A 9,196-nucleotide genomic window follows, 5' to 3' on the forward strand; every position below is an offset into this window, starting at 1 on the left:
GATATACTAGACAACACTAAGAAGATTTGTTAAAGCAGGCTATTGAGCTTAGTGCAGAAGTGTGTGCCTGAAGTGAATTGCTCTCTTTATTTGGGGACACAAGCCTACACAAATAATAAAGTATTCAGACTATTATTTTACTGCAAATATCATTCTCAAAATGTAATATCATATGAGTACAGACATGATCTATGGCTAAAATCTAATATACGTATTTAAAACCAAATCTGGTTTTAGGGAAGTTGTGAGTAGGCCTATTTGACTATGTTATATAATGCAGGTATTGAGTGCTCTCTTTTTAAGGTCTACTTTGTCAGACCAATATCTTATTTTTATTTTTTTACAATGGTCTTATTGTGTAATTAATCTCTGAGCAGTGCTAAATCACAGTCTGGACTAATATAATCTCTCTCACACACAAACACACACACACTTAATTTACAGGTGCCCTGTAAAGGAAAGCTAGCCACAGCAATATAACCCAGTAATTTCTATGGTGACTATTTATTACATTTTGTACAATAGGCAAACGTTTGATTTTTTGTTGTTACCCTAGAATGGTCTGGAGCTTAAAAGATTATAAAACCTTTCATAACTTGAATTACATCTCTAAATCACAACAAATGATAAAAGAAAAACAAATTGATCCACCTATTTTTCTTTCATATTTTATTGTGTCCTGAATCATAGGATTATATCAATACTTTTGTCATGATATGTCACATTTTATCATAACATCACTACACCTCCAGGACATGGCATTAGTACATTGTATGAATGAACGTGGTTTTCCCTTTATGGCGAACACAAAGGTGTCACGGGCCAGCCAGACTCACTCTGACCTGACTTGTGGTGTATCAAAATAAAGCTGCATTGTTGTGGGGCAGTGTAGTATGATGGCTGTGATGAGCCCCGGTCTGGGGGTTGTGTGAACCAGCCTGGTCTCGGGGACAAAAAGGGCTCAGTGCACCGTGATGTGCTACAAAAGGGAGCAGTGTACTGGGATTAGTATGAGGAGATAAAATCAGGGCCTCTGAGGCAGTCTCGTCTGATTGCCATAAAAGGCTGAGGTCAGGGGCGGCTGGAGCAGTTTACCCGTCTAGGTATCAAAGGATCAGGGGTTTTTGGTGGGGAGCAGCATGTGTAATAGGTAGTATAAAAGAGCAATGTAATGTGATGGTATAAAAGATCAAAATCTGGAAGAGGTTGGGAAGGCAGTGTACTGTAATGGCTCCGAAGGCTGGGATCAGAGCAGTTCTGTGTTCTTGGATGTACAGTATGTACAGTGTGTGTGCGTGTGTTAGTCTGTGTGCTCGTGTGTGTGTATGTCTCACACAATGAGAGCCACAGCAGGCTGCGGAGGGAGCTGGAAGGGGAACAAGATAGAGGATCGAGGGATAGAGAGAAGAGCGAGGGGATGCAAGGAAGAGAGGAGAGGAGTGCTTTGGAGGCAGTGTGTAAACAGGGCAGCGGTACACACAGTGCCGTTAACCAGCTGTGAAGCCTGCTCACAGTGGGAGATGAATTTACAAAGGATGTTTCCCTCTGATATCCAGGAGACGCTGCACTGATCTCTGCTCCACAGCTCTCGGCGCACCATTGTAGTGCTAAGCACCGTCCAAGTAATGGCAATTAGCTATACACCGTAATGCCTGGGAAACATTTACATCCTGCTAGCAGCGGACAGAGAGCTTGGCTCAGTGTGTGTGTGTGTGTGTGTGTGTGTGTGTGTGTGTGTGTGTGTGTGTGTGTGTGTACGTGTGTGTGTGTACGTGTGTGTACGTGTGTGTGTGTGTGTGTGTGTGTGTGTGTGTGTGTGTATGTGTGTGTGTGTACGTGTGTGTGTACGTGTTCGTGTGAGATAATGACAGAGAGAGAGAGAGAGAAAGTAATCATGCTTCTTTATTGATTTTGTCAATGCATAACTGTTTAATGCTGAGGAGGATTCGTGAGCTTCTTTAATTTCCCTTACACATCATGCTATGTTTAAGGAAATTGCACTCTTCCCCTGTCTCCTCACACATTGGACCTTACCATCTTCAATGATATTATATCATTCGCCATACGAGGTACAATTTTGTAATAGAACACCAGCAGCCATATTGTTATAATCTTTCATTTTTCCCCACTGTTTGCACAGTCAGTGACTCTTCCTCTCCACCACAGAAATTTTCTCCATTCATCAGGAAGTCTAGGTTTCTTAGCTCTAAAAAAAAATCAGAGTTTAAACGTGAGGCAAGCCATAACCAGGAAATGCCTGTAGTATTAGCAAGGTATCATATTCGTGCGTTTGGAAAAAACATCCCCCCTAACAGCATGACTGCCCCTGAAAATCCCATATCCATATTTTACATCAAGGAAGACAAGACATGTATTTGCTGGTGCTTTCAAAACTGTTTCTTTCATTTATTTTATTATCCTTTAATGAATTTAATTAGGGTGCAAGTAATTAAATGCAATTGTGCTCACAACACTCTCCCCCTCAGTCTCCTTGTAAATTTCTCTAAACAACATGTGCGGTTTGAACACATTTAGTGCATTAATGGGGGATAGATAATATTTGGGGATTGTATTTCACACTAAACGGCTGCACTAGGACACAAAGGTTCTTGTAGCCTAGGCTCATTAATCATAGTCAACGGGCTGCCCGGGTGCAATTTGCATGACGGAGGTGGCGGCACATGCTGCAGTTGCGCCCAGGTTGCTGGATCTGCCTCGATTTGGCCAAACCGTTAAAGTCACGTCAATCACGGATAACCCAGTAATACCCTGTCTGAGGAAAGAGAGAGTGGACCCTGAAACAAACACACACAAACACAAACAACACACACACAACATACACACCCCGGCCCCCCAACTACTGATTTCAGCTAAACTCTAATTAAACTGATACTGATAAGTTTAGAGATGAAAGCAAGTATGGATTTATTATCAGCTGAGAAACCAAAATATATATGGATACTGAGTCTTTTTATATGAGGAATAATGCTCTCTGTACTAGACGTCAACTAACAGCACAGTGAGATTTTAAGTATATAGAAATGGGAGTTTATATGTACAAATATCTACGGCGATTTGTGGGTGTATTGTGTTCAATAGATACCATACTGTATGTATAGTCAGCTCAGTAAAATATGAATATAACTCAAGCCTGTAGCCATGCATATACCATAGAAAAATAAGAAATATTATGTTTTTTACTTTGGGATAATAAATCTTATTTTTTACTCTTTTGTCTATAAAAACGTCTTATTTTATCTACCTTGGATTTTTGTCCGTGTGAGTTTTATTGTTCTGGCCCTCACAAAGCCATTTTAACTGCAGATAATTGGGTTCAATTGTGATGTAGTGAGGTTCAAAATGAAGCACATTTCCACAAAGCTCTAATCTCACCACTGGCTCCACTCTCTGAATTCTAATTATCTCGTCATGAACTTAAAAAAAGAGACAATGTTTTAATGGCTTTTTAACTCCATGAGAATCATAGGTGTGTGTGTGCTTTTTGTCCCCGCTTAGAGAAAGTGTGGGTGGGGTGGGTGGGGTGGGGGTGGTGGGTGTGATGGGCTTGCGAATGCAGCTTGTGTCTGTGTGGCTGGTGTGCCTCTCTACCTCTGCAGCTGAGCAAGGCTCATGCTGTGTTCTCTCTCCCCCCATTCCTAATATCCTGGAGGCATTTTTCTCATTATCAAGTATTGTTTGATGTCTTTGTTTCTTGATGATTAACCGTGGTCACCACACTGGTCTGGATTGTTTAAAATGCAATTTTCGGCTCTGAAGTGTCCGCCGAGCGGCTGACTAGTGGGGACACCTATATTTTATGGAGGCTATTTTCCATTGCTAAAATGCAAAAGGACACATTTAAAACACTGTGATTTCTCCTGTGGTGCTAATATGTTTTTACTAGCGGCATTACTATGTACAGTTGCATGGTGGTGGTGTGGTAAATGAGTATATCACTGTGATGTATTACCATTAAAGATAGATGCAGAACGATTCTTCAACGCTAATTATTGTTTCTCATAAAAGGTTTTCTACTGCATACAATGCCATGCAAATGTTATTCATACTACCGATGGACTATAAAAACACACAATTATTCCTTGTAGTTTGATTATGGTGAGTTATGTCCCCTGTTTTGTGTCAAAATATGCTATTAGACCTTGAACATGTCCACAGTAGAATTTGTATGAATGCATACACATACAGGGGTAATTTGAAAATGCGAGGGGGACAGAAAGCTTGCTTAGAGGAATATACGATTTATGATATTGTTTACATTGTAACCAAACAAATAGGGAAACAACACTCTGCTCTAATGTCAGCATGTCAAAACTATATTGAATAGTTGAAATATCTCTGTATCCGGGGCTGAATAGCGGCTATTGTATCTGTCTAATGACATTAGCCTCTGAAATTTGGAATGAAAGAGAAATGGCAGAAATGAACAGTACCATTGTCTGCCATCTTATTTAAACAAATCGCAAGAGCAAGAAGAGAGAAGAGAGAAAAGAGAGAGAGACAGAGAGAAGGAGGAGAGAGGCAGAGAGAGAGAGAGAGAGAGAGAAAGAGAGGGCTCTGTAAATTAAAGGTTATGCTTTGCCCCGTGTGTTTGTATTGTCAATAACTGAAGAAGGCTGTCAAGAAAGTGGAGAGATAAAGGTCAATAACTCTGACAAATGTGTTTTGTATTTGTACACTCCCGCTGATAGCACGCTAGGCAAACGTCTGGGGCCGCTGCTGACACTCCACAACAATAACACAAATACTCAGTCTAACACAAGAATAGTCATTATTCCTGCAGAAAATGAGAGGGGACCCTAGCACATGGATCAAACACCAGCCACAATGTCAGTCAAACTTGTCACATGAAAATGAAACACCATAGGAGGATATTTGAAAAGGCGACAATGAAGCGCAAACAGCAGAAGTATTATGCTGCTGGATGATTCTCATATTTGTATTTCCATCCTTGAATAAATATGGTTGTTAATGTGTTCCTCTGAGAGGAAATGTAAATGTTCTGGTGGTTTTTAAACTCTCATTTAGGTATAAATTATGGACTAAATCTATACACTTTTTTTTCATGGGCTGTTTTCTCTGTATATTCATGCGCACACTGTAGTTGAATGCTATATTTCCTGTAGCCTAAGTTTCCTATTTATGAGTCTACTAGCAAATACGTTAAATGATCAGGTGGTGGGGGGGGGGGGGGGGGGGGTGATGATAATTTCTTGGTGCTAAGAAGTGAAAGTACACACTGTATAAAGCATATTTATTAGCTTAATTTTTGCTTTGCCAAAGGTTAAGTTCAAATGTGTTAATTTATTCATAACTCTCTTATTGGAGTTGAAGCGTTTTTTTTTTCTCAGCCATTTAGTGCATCTCTCCGTGGTCTTGAGTGCAATAAATGTGCAATTAACAGACGTTACTAATTCATGAGGAGCGTTGTGGAAGTAACGAAGGCTATAACTATGGACGTCACCAGTGAATATTGCTCTGTGTTTAATTGCTGGAGGAGGAGGTATGTTTAGAGTATGTGCTTGGTTGCCATAGCAAAGGCGAAACACTGGCCCTTTCTTGACAGTTTCTATTTGGTGATGGAGGTAAACGGAGGTGTTAACTCTCATAGTTAACCCATTTACAAACAGGACAACTTTTTAAGACACACAAAAAAATGGAGAACACAGACAGTGTGTTTTCTGCCTGTAGCTCGTCTGCCTGTGAGACTGTGTGTACAGTATAAATGTGGAGGATTGTATGGGGTGCATTTATAATAGTCCATTTATATAGTGCAGGAGTATGTATTTCAGTGTCACGTTCACGTTCCTTCCTGTGCCACTCACGAGATTGCACCATAAGTTAGAAGGATACTTTTTCATATTATAGAGTTAAATGGAAATCTTTGTGGGATATGTGTATTACATCAAGATGGATCTGTTTCTAGAGGAAGTTGTATTAATTAAAGTTATAAATCATTCCTGTAGCAAGTTTATCATCTACACTACAGTGTAACGTAAGGCTTGTATAGAGTATTCATTACAGCAAGCTAAGAAGCTGTTTTCTGGGGAATAACAGACAGAGCAAAACTCCACATTTGCAAATGTTTTCCCTATTGTTGTGAGCAGGTACATCATGTAAAAATGTACTTTTAGTGGGTATATTAATTCCATGGGGGAAAGTGGATCATTTTCCCTCTCTCTCGTCTGTTTGTTTGTTGGCCATAGTGCTGTGGTTTACATTTCATGTGATTATGCAAATGTGGAGCTGTTCCTGTGCATTACGGGCCAACGCATTGTCAAGATCTTTTGTAAAGCAGTCAAGTAGCTATTTCTGAATTCTTTTATTATCTGAGAGTGCAACAAAGAAAGTCTTTTGTTCACGGTGTTGCCTGCTGCACACACCACTCCTCCCGTTCGTGACTTACTAGTGTCCCCTAGTGGTGGTGGACTCCCTCTCGCCCTCTTCCTCTCCCTCTCTCGCCCTCCAGTTCTATTAGCCCTCCACTCTCTATTCCCCTGCTTCTCTCTCTCCTTGTGTGTGTATTCTCCATGGCTTATCATACTCAAACATTTAAAGCGCTTATTTGTTGTATTGTATGACAGAGGGCTCCAATTATGCATGGCTGTGTCCACAATGGCTTGGTTTTCAATGGCGGGCTTAAACAGTGTCAACAAAAACAGGAACCTGATGTTTTGTGGCCATTGTGAGGCTGGAACTCGTGTCAATAAGGCATTGTTTCCCCTGAGTGCCACACCGAAACTGCGGTGAGAATGTTATCAGACCTGTAGAATAGGGTGTGCTGATAATTGTGCTAAAATGTAAGTATGATTGTTTGGACAAGCCCAGTGCAAATGTATACATGGGGAACGGCCCAAGAAACCACCTCGCTCACCTCCTTAGGTGGAAACATACAAGAGTTTGAAAGAGAATTAATCAATTGTGCAATGTTATTGCAGTTGTATAGTGTTTCCTTTACTAAGGCTTCTCTGATTATTGTGATTATTTGGAAAACCCAAGACAGCCATTTCTTTATTAACAAGTATATGTGTGGTTGTACTTTATTTATACTAACATACCCCCACTCTCTACACTAATAGTATGCATTATTATACTCTTTGTTTAGTTTCTTTGATCACTGTTATTTTACCCTTAATTGGAGTGATGACCTGGGATTGGTGTCGTAAATGGAGGGGTCAAAGGGTCAATCTCCACTGTCAGGACGGCATGGCCCCGGTCCCACAGAGTCGCTCATGTCAAATGACCAATTATACAGGTTATAGTGGATGGCATCCTTGTCTCCAGTGCCCCGCGCCTCCAGGGACGGCCCTCCAACCAGAGGCCTATCACTCAAACCCCAACCACATTCATTCATTAGCCCGCTAAGACGCCGTTCAATTATTCATTACGGTGGCCGCTGGATTATTTCTCTTAGTATTGTGGATTATTGTATCAAAGTGTAATTATGTTCTCTTGTGATCTGGTGTGTTTTATTGATAAGGTGTCAATTGTGGCGCAGGTAAACAAAAAACGATTTTTAGCTGAAAATATTAGGAGATTGAATTTGTATTTAGAGTACTTGACTTGGATTTAATTAAGTGAGCAAGAAAGATATTATTAGGGTTATTACTCAAAGTATATTAGCTAGATTTTAACAGAAACAATTTCAAGAGGATACTTTTTGAAAATGGTTGTTTTTGTTCCACCTCTATTTCTAACCACATCTGAAGTACAGTAGAGCACAGAGGCTGTTGTGGTATAATGTATCTCAGTGATTTATGGCTCAAATATGCTCATCACCTTTACTCTATTTTCCCTGCTACTCATTCACACTGTGTTTGTAACAATGTTGTACTCACCTCTTTTCTCTCGCCTGGCCAGCAACACCTCCGAAATCCACACACACCACTCTGTAAAATCCTTTTATTGGAATGTTAAAAACCCCTCAAGGGATTTTTTGAGAAACTTTTTGTATCATGGCTAAACGGAGGGACTGGCTGGCTACCCTTTGCTGAGGTAGTGAACACAACCCCATACCAACCTGGTGGTAGCTACACAACCCCATACCAACCTGGTGGTATCTACACAAACCCATACCAACCTGGTGGTAGCAAAACAAACCCATACCAACCTGGTGGTAGCAACACAACACCATACCAACCTGGTGGTAGCAAAACAAACCCATACCAACCTGGTGGTAGCAACACAAACCCATACCAACCTGGTGGTAACAACACAACACCATACCAACCTGGTGGTAGCAAAACAAACCCATACCAACCTGGTGGTAGCAACACAACACCATACCAACCTGGTGGTAGCAAAACAAACCCATACCAACCTGGTGGTAGCAAAACAAACCCATACCAACCTGGTGGTAGCAACACAACACCATACCAACCTGGTGGTAGCAAAACAAACCCATACCAACCTGGTGGTAGCAACACAACACCATACCAACCTGGTGGTAGCAAAACAAACCCATGCCAACCTGGTGGTAGCAACACAAACCCATACCAACCTGGTGGTAGCAAAACAAACCCATACCAACCTGGTGGTAACAACACAAACCCATACCAACCTGGTGGTAGCTACACAAACCCATACCAACCTGGTGGTAGCTACACAAACCCATACCAACCTGGTGGTATCTACACAAACCCATACCAACCTGGTGGTAGCAACACAAACCCATACCAACCTGGTGGTAGCAACACAACACCATACCAACCTGGTGGTAACAACACAAACCCATACCACCCTGGTGGTAGCTACACAAACCCATGCCAACCTGGTGGTATCTACACAAACCCATACCAACCTGGTGGTAGCTACACAAACCCATACCAACATGGTGGTAACAACACAAACCCATACCAACCTGGTGGTAACAACACAAACTCATACCAACCTGGTGGTAGCTACACAAACCCATACCAACCTGGTGGTAGCTACACAAACTTATACCAACCTGTTGGAAGCTACACAAACCCATACCAACCTGGTGGTAGCTACACAAACCCATACCAACCTGGTGGTAGCTACACAAACCCATACCAACCTGTTGGAAGCTACACAAACCCATACCAACCTGGTGGTAGCTACACAAACCCATACCAAGCTGGTGGTAACAACACAAACCCATACCAACCTGGTGGTAGCAACACAAACCCATACCAACCTGGTGGTAACAACACAA

Source organism: Oncorhynchus mykiss, chromosome 19 (assembly GCF_013265735.2).
Source record: "Oncorhynchus mykiss isolate Arlee chromosome 19, USDA_OmykA_1.1, whole genome shotgun sequence".
In the NCBI taxonomy this organism is placed as follows: domain Eukaryota; kingdom Metazoa; phylum Chordata; class Actinopteri; order Salmoniformes; family Salmonidae; genus Oncorhynchus; species Oncorhynchus mykiss.